Source organism: Pithys albifrons, chromosome 4 (genome assembly GCF_047495875.1).
Source record: "Pithys albifrons albifrons isolate INPA30051 chromosome 4, PitAlb_v1, whole genome shotgun sequence".
Taxonomy (NCBI): domain Eukaryota; kingdom Metazoa; phylum Chordata; class Aves; order Passeriformes; family Thamnophilidae; genus Pithys; species Pithys albifrons.
In genome coordinates, this window is record NC_092461.1 from 82843576 (window position 1) to 82856101 (window position 12526).

Sequence of the window (12526 nt, forward strand, 5' to 3'; positions counted from 1 at the left end):
TTGGTATTCCACTCCCTTAACTTTTACATTTCCCCTGGGCAAAACAATGAAAATGTAAAAAATAGCCTTGCAGTTTCAGGGGGAAAGTAACTACTGAGGAAAGGGCTGAGACATCAACTTCTTATCCTGTCTCAGTAGTCTCAGCATAGCAAGGCTGTCTTAAGGCTAGGAAAGCCAAGCCATATCCAGGGCAGCGGAAGGTGGTGCACAAAGAAAAGAACTTTGTGTGGTAGATCTAACTCTTTCCATGCCTTGTTCTCTGGGACTGCAAGACTGAAGCACCTGTTACTAGACCAAGGATGGTGGATTGACTGTCCCTTCTGTTTTGGGCCATGCACACTGTTAGCATTGGCCTAGACAGAAATTTAAATTTGTATGAAACACCTTTTTCAGTAAGATTTTAAAAATGTTGTGCTAAGGAGTGTATCAGTTGTTAAGCAGTACCCTGCAGTTAACACTTGCAGCAGCATAACATCATTTGTTTAACCTATTGTTTAACTAGATTGGGGGTGGGGATGGGGGAAGAGTTCTAGACCTGTATTTTTATCAAGTACATACATATTAGAAGTTTTCAGCAAGTCCTTATGGCTATGGCTAATGGGCTTTTAAACAACTTCCAGTCCTGGCTTGAAGCCAAGTATCCTTCTTGAAATATACATATATTGTTTTTTAAATCACTGACTGTGAATTGAGTATTCAAATAACAATCTAATACTCAGTATGAAACAACAGCAGGGAAAGAAATGTTAGATAAAATTCACGCCAGCAGCCCAGTAAGATGCTTATGCTATCTACAAACCAAGTTAGTATACAATCACTTGCATCCTGACTGGTAAGGCACATTACAGTTACTTTGTTTTTATATTAATTTTCATGATTAGTCACTCCCCACTAAATATATATATATATATATATATATATATATATATATATATATGTATATATATATAAAATAATCAGAACAGGCATTATACTGTACTCCAGAGCAGAATGAATGTTATGATGTTACAAGCAAATTTTAACTAAATATTATAAAGTATCAAAGTGATTTCAGTAGAACTTCATCAGTTTGTATCTCCATACACTCACAAGTTAATGGAGGAGTTATATGCACCATATCCTTTGGTGTAGTGCATCTTCCAAATAGCTTCAATTATGAGGGTGCCAGTCCTTGAAAGCAATTTGAAAATATACTTCATTCCAGGCTCATTTATTCCATATTCCATATGTTTTAACTACATATGTGATTTTCATGAGCAGTTTTATTGCATGGATTAGGTTAATTAAAGACTGCCACATTAATGATTGGGTCAAGCATTATTACCGGCATGCATTTTTGTCTTTTTCTAATTGGTTTTAACTGATGAATGACAAGTGTACTCAAAGAGCTTTTATATTTTATTGCTATGATTTCTCTCCAACTCTGCTGTCTTTCCAAGTGTCATTGACTATTAACAATGGTCTTTACACAGAGAACTGTAAATGGCACCTAGTGATTCATTTTAAAATATTTTCTTTTCCTTTACCAAGAAGAGATGTAATCATCCAAGTAATTGTATTTATATTGCCTCTAAATCTGCTATTTATGAAACATTTTTATGCTAAGGGACTTTCAATGGGATTTCATCCATTTTAAAAGAGGTAAAAACTGAACTATTTCATAGATCTGGCTTTAGTTCAGTAGTAAAAGAAGCCAAGAGTCCAGTTACAAAATACTCATCCAACTCACTGGAGAAAGTGACTGAAGGTGGAAAAAAGAAGTCTAGCTCTTTCTTTCTGATATTTGATACAATTTCATTTTTGAGAACTGTAAGCAAAAACCAGGCTGAAGTGAGACATATTTTTATAATCTATAATTAAAATTGTCCTGCAGTAAAATTCTGTGGATAATAATTTGGCTTGTTCATAAATACACCACCATGTTGTAAAGCTGCATTCATAAGTCTCACACCACTTTACACCACACCAGGTGCTTTCACCAATAGTAAAAAGGACATTTTTACACTTTAGGTAATGTCACAGCATCCAGGATGAATGAAGAACAGCTTTAACTAGACAGTAAATCAAAAAATCACACCAATAAAAAATCTCTCCTTGCATTCTTGGTATGAACTTGTCTTAGAGAGCATTCTGACAAATAATTGAAAGAAATTGAAAAACACATGAATAAAAGAGTTTCAGTTCATACAAATGTAGTTTCTTAAGGAGCTGACTCATTGACCCTCTACAACAGGCAGTCTTACAAGTAATCTTTTGTTGCTCTCTCTTTATTTTCCATTTTTGCAGTATAGTTATCTTATAATAGTGTTGTAAGCTATCATCCTCCTAAGAACGATGAACATCGCAAGAAAAAATTAAATTATTCAAGTAAATGTAGTGAGAAAAAAAGGAAAGATAATTTCAACTGCAGGCCTCCTAGTGGGACATAATATGTATGCAGAAGAGAAATGCAATAACAATACGGAAAAAAAAGGAAAATAGAGTGAACTATAACCATAAAACTAGTTTGACAACTACACTTGATAAGGCAGACAAAATTTGATCTGCATAGAGAGCTAAAAAACAATAGAAAATGGAAGAGTTGGAATGAAATGGAATAGCACTTGGAAGGCATTTGAAACTAATTAAAGGGAAAAGAGTAATGAACTGTGCTGAAAGCAAAAACTATTAAAATGTGAGGACATTACAAATGGCCTTCTGGAGCTGGCTGTTTCATATTTGCAGTAATCACTCTGGCTCACAAATATAAAATAAATGCACTCATAAGAAAGTTAAGCTTCAGTGCAAATATAAGGCAGGACTGCAAAATTATACAAAAATGTAGATTTGAGAAATTGAGTTAGAGAAATTCAATAAAAGTAAGTAAATAATGGCAATAGTTTGTGTTATGAAATAGGGTGTCATCATCTGAAAACAAATTGGTAAAGGAAGATCCACTGGATCCACTCAGTATCCAGCATCAGGATAGCTCTTGGAATGTTAGGGATGCAAGGCATGTTAGGGAAATTAGTGATTGTGGTATACCAGAAAAACTACAAAAAGAGCCTAGTTTGTTTAATCTTGAAGAATGAAGGCTGGCAGTAACACAAAAAGACAAGGATGGTTGGAAGGATGTTAAATACAAGAGAGAAGGTGTTATGTAAAGAACAATTTTGTCTAAGAGAAAGTGGATATAAACCACCCATGAAAATATTTAAAATAGAGACCAGTAGGTTCTTTTCATCATAATGAAACCTTCTGGTAGGAGATATGAGGAAAAGAAAAAAACAAATTGTTTTACAGTCACCACCAAGACTTACATCTAAATTATAGTTCTTCGGTCCCTACCCTGATAATGTTTACATGTTTACTAGAAAAGGTCAGTGTCAGCATATTAGTTCTTATAATCCTATTGAAATTCCTAGAATAAGATTTCATTGAACCTAATTTTAAACCTCTGTAGTAGAAATGTTTCCTTGTCACCTACTTGCTGATTTCATTACCAGTGAATATAAATACAAAATTCTAGAACAATATTTGAGTGTTTATATGAGACAATTTTCACCCTCAGTCCATTATTCCTTTCTCTCTGCAGAGAGTCCAGGCAAGCAGATCGGATATTGTCTGGAGCGTAGAAATGTATGTTTGATACACAGCTGGTGCTGTAAGGATCTAAGGACTAAAATGGGAGAACTCTCTTACCAGTTTGAGGACGCCACATCAAAATTTGGGAAAGATAACAGAGAAAAAAGTAATTCGTCATACAGAATCCATTTCCCTCTTAATCAATGTATCTGCTTTTACAGCTGGAAAAGAGCACATATTATTGTCATTTTACTGACGAAGATAATACTGAATTTAGAAGCACATTGTGCCACTTCTGTGACAGGGTGTAAGAGAAAGCTGTGAACAAGTGATTGAAGGCTGGTTTCCACAAATCTCACAAATTGGTTTTTCTTGCCACATTTCCAGGCTAAGTCTTTGTCACTGGAGCTAAGACTTCATGATGACTTTTATAGAAAATTTTTATCACTACCTTTAAAGAAGCTTGAAACCAAACCTTTCCATACCAGAAACTGCTGAATTGATTTAATTTTAAAGAATTCAGAAAAAAACATAGCACAATATGTTCAACGTGCAAGGTGCTGTCAGGAAGTAGTACTTTTTCACCACGTAAGTGAGAGAAATACTACTTTAATTATACACAGTCTCTTTAACTTGATAGTTCTTATTTCTTGGGATGATTCTAAGAACCAGAATCCTCATATGGAAAATTCATTTGATCCTAAAGATTTTCCTAGGAAATGTGATCTCCCAAGTGTATGTGTGAAGATTCCAAAAGCACATTTGCAAATGTTAGCCTAAAAAGTCAAAGAAATTAAACCAATGTGGTTAAAACTTCCTCTTCAACTGGTTTGAGGCAATTGCACTAGACTGCAAAAGATTCCATGTGCAGTGTTAAAGCAATCAGGATTTAAACAAACCCAGAAACTATTTAGTTTGACAATATTTCCTAACCAACCTAATGGTTTTGTGTCAAGGGGATATTGGCTTTTGACATGCAAGCAGAGCACTCATATCTGAGGAGCCAGTTTGTCATCTTCCTATGTCACACTGGCAAATTTCAGCTGGCACTGCACGCTTCAACACTGCCAAGTCACACTTCTGTGGTGGCAGCAATGGATTTAAAGATAATAACCTCAAAAAGTCTGGAAAGAAGACCAATGACCATGATGCATTAGAAGCTATTTCAACACAGTGCTACAAAACACTGTCCCACTGGGTACAGAGAGAGAAGTGCTCACACAACAGATCTACATTAAGTTACATATGAATGCTCCAAGATTCCAAGTAATTTTGCTAAACTAAAGGGTTACCATGCTTTCTCAGGAACAACTTGAGATTATTCTAGTGCACATACACACTTATTGGGGACATAACTATCATGGTGTCTTTGTACTACACTAGAGAGCCTTGATCTGCTCAATGATCCTTGGCACCACTGCAACATAAGTGCCAAATAAATCATGACAATCTGTATATTTCACATGTGACAAATCAGGCGGCAAAGAAAGAGGGAGTCAAGTTCAAAATCTGCCTGTGGGACACCCTTTGGAGTCTCTGCATAAAAGACCATCAGCATTCTGATGCACAAATGTGCTGGCAGTAAACAAAGGATTTCCACTGGTACTTTTCAAACCAAGATGGCTGCAACTAAGGAAGGAAGTGCAGAAACAGATAACAAGTGTTGATGGGAAAAATACATCTCTAAAATTGAATTTGAAGCGGACAACCTTTTTCCTTCACTCAACTGCTGGGAAGAAACTTGGAACAAAGTACCTGCAAACCTGATGGGCTTTGCAGAGATTTAGAACTCAAGCAACACTAAAGGTACAAATCCATCAGAAACAAAGGCAAGATCTGCATGTCCTCTGCTCCTGTTTTATATTGCCATTTTCAAGATTGCTTTATGTCCTCTTTAACACATACATATGCATAAATGCAATGTTTCAGCCATTTGCTAAGTAGACTTGTGTCCTATCTCACATCCTACACCTATAAGTAGAAGTTAGAGGCAAGCTCTTTCCAAAGCACAACACTTGAGAAGGAAGTTCATGTTCTTTTTGTTTTCTTATTCATTTCTTTTAATCAGCATATCATATCCTAGGTTTTTCTAATTGCAAAATATTTTGAGCATGAAATGGAAAGTAATAAGAGATACATGATGATTCTCAGTGTAGTCTCCAGGGGATTTCTTTGGATTATTTTCCTTGATGGAAACTTGTAAATTCTGTCTAGGGGGTTCTTAATGTTTTCCTTACATGTTGCAGCCTAATCCGATCAGTAGGCAAGCCCAGTAACTCCTACATGTTACTACACCTTCTGACATGCCTGGGGTTATAGAGCACAGACTCCATAAATGCAATTTGTCCAGGAAACCTCAGAGTTACAACATAACTGCACACCATGCACTCTTGGAAGCACTGGACTTACTGCACTCCCACTACCTGAGCATGAACACTACATGTCTGACTAGAAGATCAGATTTACCACACAGCTGCAGGCCACCTGTGCTGTGTAAATACAATGAGCTAAAAAGAAGTAATAAAAAGCTTTATTCTTAGACATTTAACCCATGCTTGTGACACTGTTGTCCACAAAATTTCACTTGGCAAATGTTGTTTACAATGTGGTGGGAAAGGGGAGAAGGCTCTAGGTGAAAAAACACCTTCTCATAAGTATAGCATAATGTATTGACAGAGGGCAAAAAAGAGTTAAGGCAACATTAATGTTTCTCAAGTGAAGGGCCTTTGTTTTTCATAAAAACTCACAACTCAGTGTGTTACATATGTGAAGTTACAGAATTGGAAAAATACAAAGCTTGCAAGATTTTGAAGACAAGTGCATAAGCACAACACTATCTATGCTTAGGAGCAAAGTTTCCAACAGCAGTTACATCCCTAGCACCTCTGCAGTTACAAATGAGAGCAGAGATGCAGTGCTACCCATCCTGGCCCATTTGGCTCCTGCCTGCAGCTCACAGGGACCAGTGTGCCTCAGTCTGCTGCTCAGAAGGCACTGAGAAGACTCCAGTCATTAGGGAGGACTGCTGCCTCCAAAACTGGGGCTGCTGTGGTCCAAAACATGACTTGGCTAAACCAGTTGTAAACCCAGTGCATACACACCCCCCTCCTAAATTTGTCATCTCCCATAATTGCTAATGCACTCTTCTCTTTATTGTAACACCTATCTGTTCTATCCACAATTCTTTTTGTTACAGCATGACAGTTATCAGAAATTATACGACAAGCTTTGTGCACTCCCTAAGTTTAGGGAGACCATACTGATTGTCAGCTGAAGGCTCAAATCAGTTCTTCTTTGTACACTGGCACATAATAAAAAACCAGTCCCTGACTGGTAAGCAGAGAACGCCTGAACATCAATTTGAAATCTTACTGCTAAAGAGAATTCCTGCATTTAAATGTGCAAAATAATGGCCTACATTTAGAAAATACAATTATTAGTCACATGTTTCTGAAAAATTATGCAAGTTATTTAGACTTCACATTGCAACTCATTTTTAAAAATTCTTATTGGGATGTCTTTCTTCTTTATTTTCTTTGTTAATAATTAAGGCCACAATGCAATTTTGTCCCATGAAAAATTAATAGTTTTTAAAAGTAAAATTTCAGCTTTACTATTCTACTAATTACTTTCAGTTGAGGAAGCCAGGCCTTTTAGAAGAGGGCGTGTACATATTGCCAAAATGTAGTTCAGGAGTTCATTAGCAGATAGGCACAAGTGTAGGCCGTACAATGACTGAAATTACATTTTTAAAGGGCAGCATAGAGTGATTTTTTAGACTTTCTGAGGCTCACAGATCTTTTAAAATTTCAAGTTTAAGAGACTGAACAAACAATCTAGTAATTTTAGAGGAGGAATGATTACAAAAGCCACTATGACTAAATTCCCAGAAGCTGTAAAATGTGAAAATCTAGACTTGACAATACCTTCTGAGCTTGCTGCAACTGTATATTTATCTGAAAGTCAAACCACTGCTGCATCAACAAGCAAATGCTGTACATTTTTCAATGTTTAAGAGAATGACAAGTGCAAATAGAAAGCAGGATTCATCATATTACTTCCCAAAAGACTTGTATGGCATAGAATTAAAAATCTTCAAAGTGTATGCAAAAATCTTAGTTCTTGTGAAAGCTGTACTATAACTTCCCAGTCAATATCTATGGTGTACCTGCTCTGGTGGCTGCCAGGAGGGACCTAAAAATCAGCATTCCCAAAACCCTGCTTCCAAGGTCTTATTAGCCCTGCAGCCAGCCTGGTTTGATCTCATTGCAGGGTGTTTATTTTTCTTTCCTGAAGACAACACCACACCCTTTCAAGAGGTGGTGCCTGACATCCGTCTTCTAGCACTGTCAGACACCAGCACAAAAGCCATGCAAGGAGACAGCTCACCAAGCATGGAAACCAGAGCCTATCCAAACTGCCACTAATCTGGCCCAAGCAATGTGCAGATGTGCTGGAGGCTTTTCCCCCAAGTGAACTGGCTTTCTTGCTATGAGATAGCTCAAGAGATAAGCAGTGCAGATAGACTGCAGATTAATTTGTTATAAGCCTTGCCCTCAGTCTTGAAAACACTATCAAAAGACACTGCAGACTTAAGCTTATTCTATTGCACACATTTTTAATACGTTATCTCCATTCAGAGAACATGTGGACACAATTTAGAAACTGTTTTAAATCTGGAAAACCCTGAGAGGCTTATGGTGTAGGTGGTTTTTTTTCCAGAAATTACTGTAACTTATTTCAGGCATATCCCGAGACAATAACGGTCATGTTAAAATGAAATTGTTTTAGCTCCAAGGGACACAGATGTACTTTTGTATGAAAAACGCAAGACACCTTGACAATGTTGTTAAAAACAATAAAAAGTGGTTGAGTCCTGAAGCCTCTGCTCAAACAAAAATTTCCCTGGATTCCATTATGTGTTATGATACAGTAGTTTTATAGCATATATTGACTTATTCTTGACTTATTTTCTTGAATATTATAGGTTTGAATACATTTTTAATGCTAACTGCATTCTCTAGTTTTGATTTTGATCAATTCTATACAACTCTTAAACTATAGCTTAGGAATTTCTGATATTACACATTTGAGGAAAATAAGGAAAACTCGAACTAAACACAGTTTCATCAAAAGTATTTCATTAATGGTATAAAAGAAAGCTAACACTGGTCCTTTACCCTTCACTGAAATGTGGATGGAACTGAGCTAGAACATATTTTCTACAACCATTTTTTACAAGACTGTTTTAGAAACCACCATCTAATAAAACAAAACAGAAAAATATTTTCCAATTCAAACTACACCTAACGTGTTCTGCAGAAGGCAGAGTATAATTACTCAAATATGCATTTGGCCAGTTTACAGAGTTAACAACCAGTGCGATGAAAAGAACCATGGAATTCTGGTGAAGTTGTGAGACCCTTGTTTGTAACACATCTTCCAACGCACCCGGCACCTCCCACAGCAGCATCCTGCTCCGTGCACAGCTGTAGCAGGCTCAAAGGGAGGAAAGCTGCCCCTGCAACACACACCCATCACCCTCCCAGCACCATGCTTCATGGGGATCTGTCTTCACCTTGGTATAGTCTGTGTTCTTTATATAATAATGTCATAAAACAGAAGCTTCAAAACATATCAGGCTACCATTCAGGTTTTCTGCTCACAGTAAATGACAAGAATCAGAGATGGTTCATTCCCTCTCCTCATAATGTTATACCACATGAGGATCTCAACAGGATACCCCACTGAAATAGCATCCAGACTCCACTGGTAACGTTGCAGCTCAACAATAAAACAAATCAATCAAATAAGCTGAGTCTTCCATTTCTCATGATTCTGTTTCTTTCTTTCTTCCCTAGCAGCCCTTCTCATAACTCTGACCACTCTGTGCTCCCTCCTCCCTGGTCTTCCTTTCCTCTACAGATTAAGTGGCAACCTACTTCACCCTCTCCACACAGCATTGAGGGTTTCTCCTGGAATTAGTTCTCTTTGATTTCCTCACGCTCATGCACTGTCTACCTGAACTTTTGTATCATCTCTTTGAAGAGAATAATTTTCTAGCAACTCTTACATTGGGCTAGTGCCACAGGCTAGAGGAAGGCACAAGTATTTCCCCTTCCTTTTCTTTGCTCTGGGCTCAGTGGCACAGAGCAGGCAGCTGTAAAACTGGCTGAGGAACTATAGAGGGTTTCAAATAATTTAATAAATGAGACTTATTCAATCAATACAACTTGAAGAAAAACAGATAATGTTATTTGAAAACAGTATTGAATATTCCCAATGATACAACAATTCATGTCTCTCAGTTTCCTGAAAGTATGCATGAATCTGTCAAATTACTTAAATAATTGAAGAAATATTTTTCATTACATGTAGGGAATATCATACTTTTATTGTAGAAAGTAATTCAATTAACTACTCATCTCCAGTAGTCATTATTTTCACAGTACCACATTATTCACATTATTCAGACTATTGTCAGACTAAAAATTCTGTTAATATAAGGGTTTACTTCCATTTAAAAGATTGTAATTACATCATAAAATTTGTTTCTCATAAAGCTCTGATTTACTGATGTGCACTTTTTCAATGTAGCATCCTTATTTTAACATACATTAAGCCATAAGAAAAAGGAAAAATACTTTTGTTTATTAATCTCAGGAGGTTTGGGCTAACCCTAACATTTTTGTAATTTCTGTAGCATGAAACAAATACAACAAACACTATTTTCCCATTGTTATTCTTTTATTATTATTGTTTATATATGATTATGTTTTATTTATTTTCAGATTTTATTTTCTCAGCTATTTTCTACCACCTTGGTAGCATTATATTGATTTGCTAAAACAACATGTTTTTTTGAGAATTGGCATGGCACACAGGTTTCATATTAAGAGACTGTAGTGAGTTGGTCCAAATGTGTGGTATACATGCATAATATTGTGGAAGAAAAGGGGAAAAAAAACAAGATTTTTTTTTTCACTTCTTAGCAGGAAGGCTAGAAATTCATGGAAGAAAGTTTTGTATCTCACTGAATGCCGGATCAAAAAGGAAACTATAAATTGTAATGATTAAAAAGTGTGACACAATAGTTGCCATAAAGCTCAAAAATCTCTTCCTAGACGACTTCATATTTCTAATGTAATCATGACGTTTGTAAAAGCTATGGCAATAGTATTTGACATAAAAGCTATGACATTCACTGGGCTGAAATCAGGATCAAAAATGCCTTATATACCATCTGATAGTCTCACAACTTTAGTTAAATAAATTGTTGAAAAGTCACCCCTCCTGTGAAGCAACTCTGTGACAAAACAGTCCTTTGCTCTAAATTAAATCAGTGTAACTTCTAATCTTAGGTATGGCATTTAGTTAGATTGACTGCAAGAGAGAAAAATTCTCTTCCTAAGACCAATATTGCCCCCTTCTGCTATCAAGGAGCCAAGACATGTAACTTTCCAATTAGAAGTTTGCAGGAGTATGGGCTTACCTACATAGTAACATGAACCTCCTTTTTGCTTATTTCACTGCTAACAAATACTTGGAGTAGTTGGGGTTTTTTTTAGTATTTTTTCGTGTTCTTTGAATTTTCCACTTAGAAATTTTAAAACAAAATTTTCTTCTCATAAACATTGATATGCCCTTTCTATATCAAATATATTCTCTGTCTTCAGAGACTAATTGCACAGAAAATGGTTTCTCCCCCTAAACTTTTCTAAATATCTCTAAGGCCCACTAGCACATGACCTATGCAATGATCGAGAAACAATAGTGAAAAGAAAAATGCTCATAAAACATTTTGAGATTTCACAGTTGAAAAAGAAAGGGCTGGAGCTACTATTCATAAAAATAGCTATTAAATATCAAATTTCCTCATTACTTTTTTTCACTTCCTTCCTACAGATGCCACAAAACCTGTCCAGAAATTTCCTAAGAGGCCTTATCCCTTTAAAACTAGAAATGAAAACAAAAATAAACATAAGGTTTTTCTAGATTAAATAGACTGCTGTGGCAAGTTAAAAGAATGAAAATTCGATGAACCATAGAAAGTCATTGTCTTTTTTCTCAGAAAAAAAGTTGATGTAGTCATCAACCCAATGTTGTTGGGTTATTTTTAATAAAATGTGATGGTGCTGCTTCTGTGGATTTTAATTTACCTAGCAACAGTAGGCTTTTGATGGGCTGATCTCAACTGTCTTAAATAATCTGTATAGAAGATAATTTTATTTGGTGTAATTACTGGTATATCTTTGTCTATATAAGTAGGAAAACTAAGATCAAAATGTTTTGTACTTGGAGTATCAGCCCAAATCCAGACACAGAATTAAATACCATTTTATATTATAATATATAGGAGAACTCTGAATGTTTATAACACTTATAAGAACTTGGGCATTCTCCTATGCATTCAAAGATAATGCAAAGTTGGCTTGTGGTCACTTTCATAATTAAAAAATCTAGTAATTCACCTACAGTCCAATAGCAAATATTTTTCCTAAATCCACGAAGGGAAAGGAATGGTTCAATGTGGTTTTACTGCAGATCTACTGATATTTTCTTCCCTTTTCCTTGTCTATATTTGGTTACCCTCAAAAATATGTAACATTCCCACTGTATTAATATTGACAATTTGGATGGATAAAGTTGATCCAGTGAATAACTTTTATTTGGGACTATGGTTTAATCCTGTTGCCTGAGTCATACCACAAGACAAAATACATCTAAACCATTACTTCTCCACACTTGTTCTTTAATGACAGCAGCTTTCAGTCCACTCCACCAATATTCTCCCTGCTTAGTTTCTCCTCTTTTGCTGCTCAGATCTTCTATGACATTGCTGAAGTCTTCAAAGGCAGACGTAGGAACTCAGAGTCAACTACTTTTAAGTGTGGACATTACCAAGAAACTCTGAAAGCCTCGCACAATCAGAACATGCAGAAAACTATCATCACAAAACTGA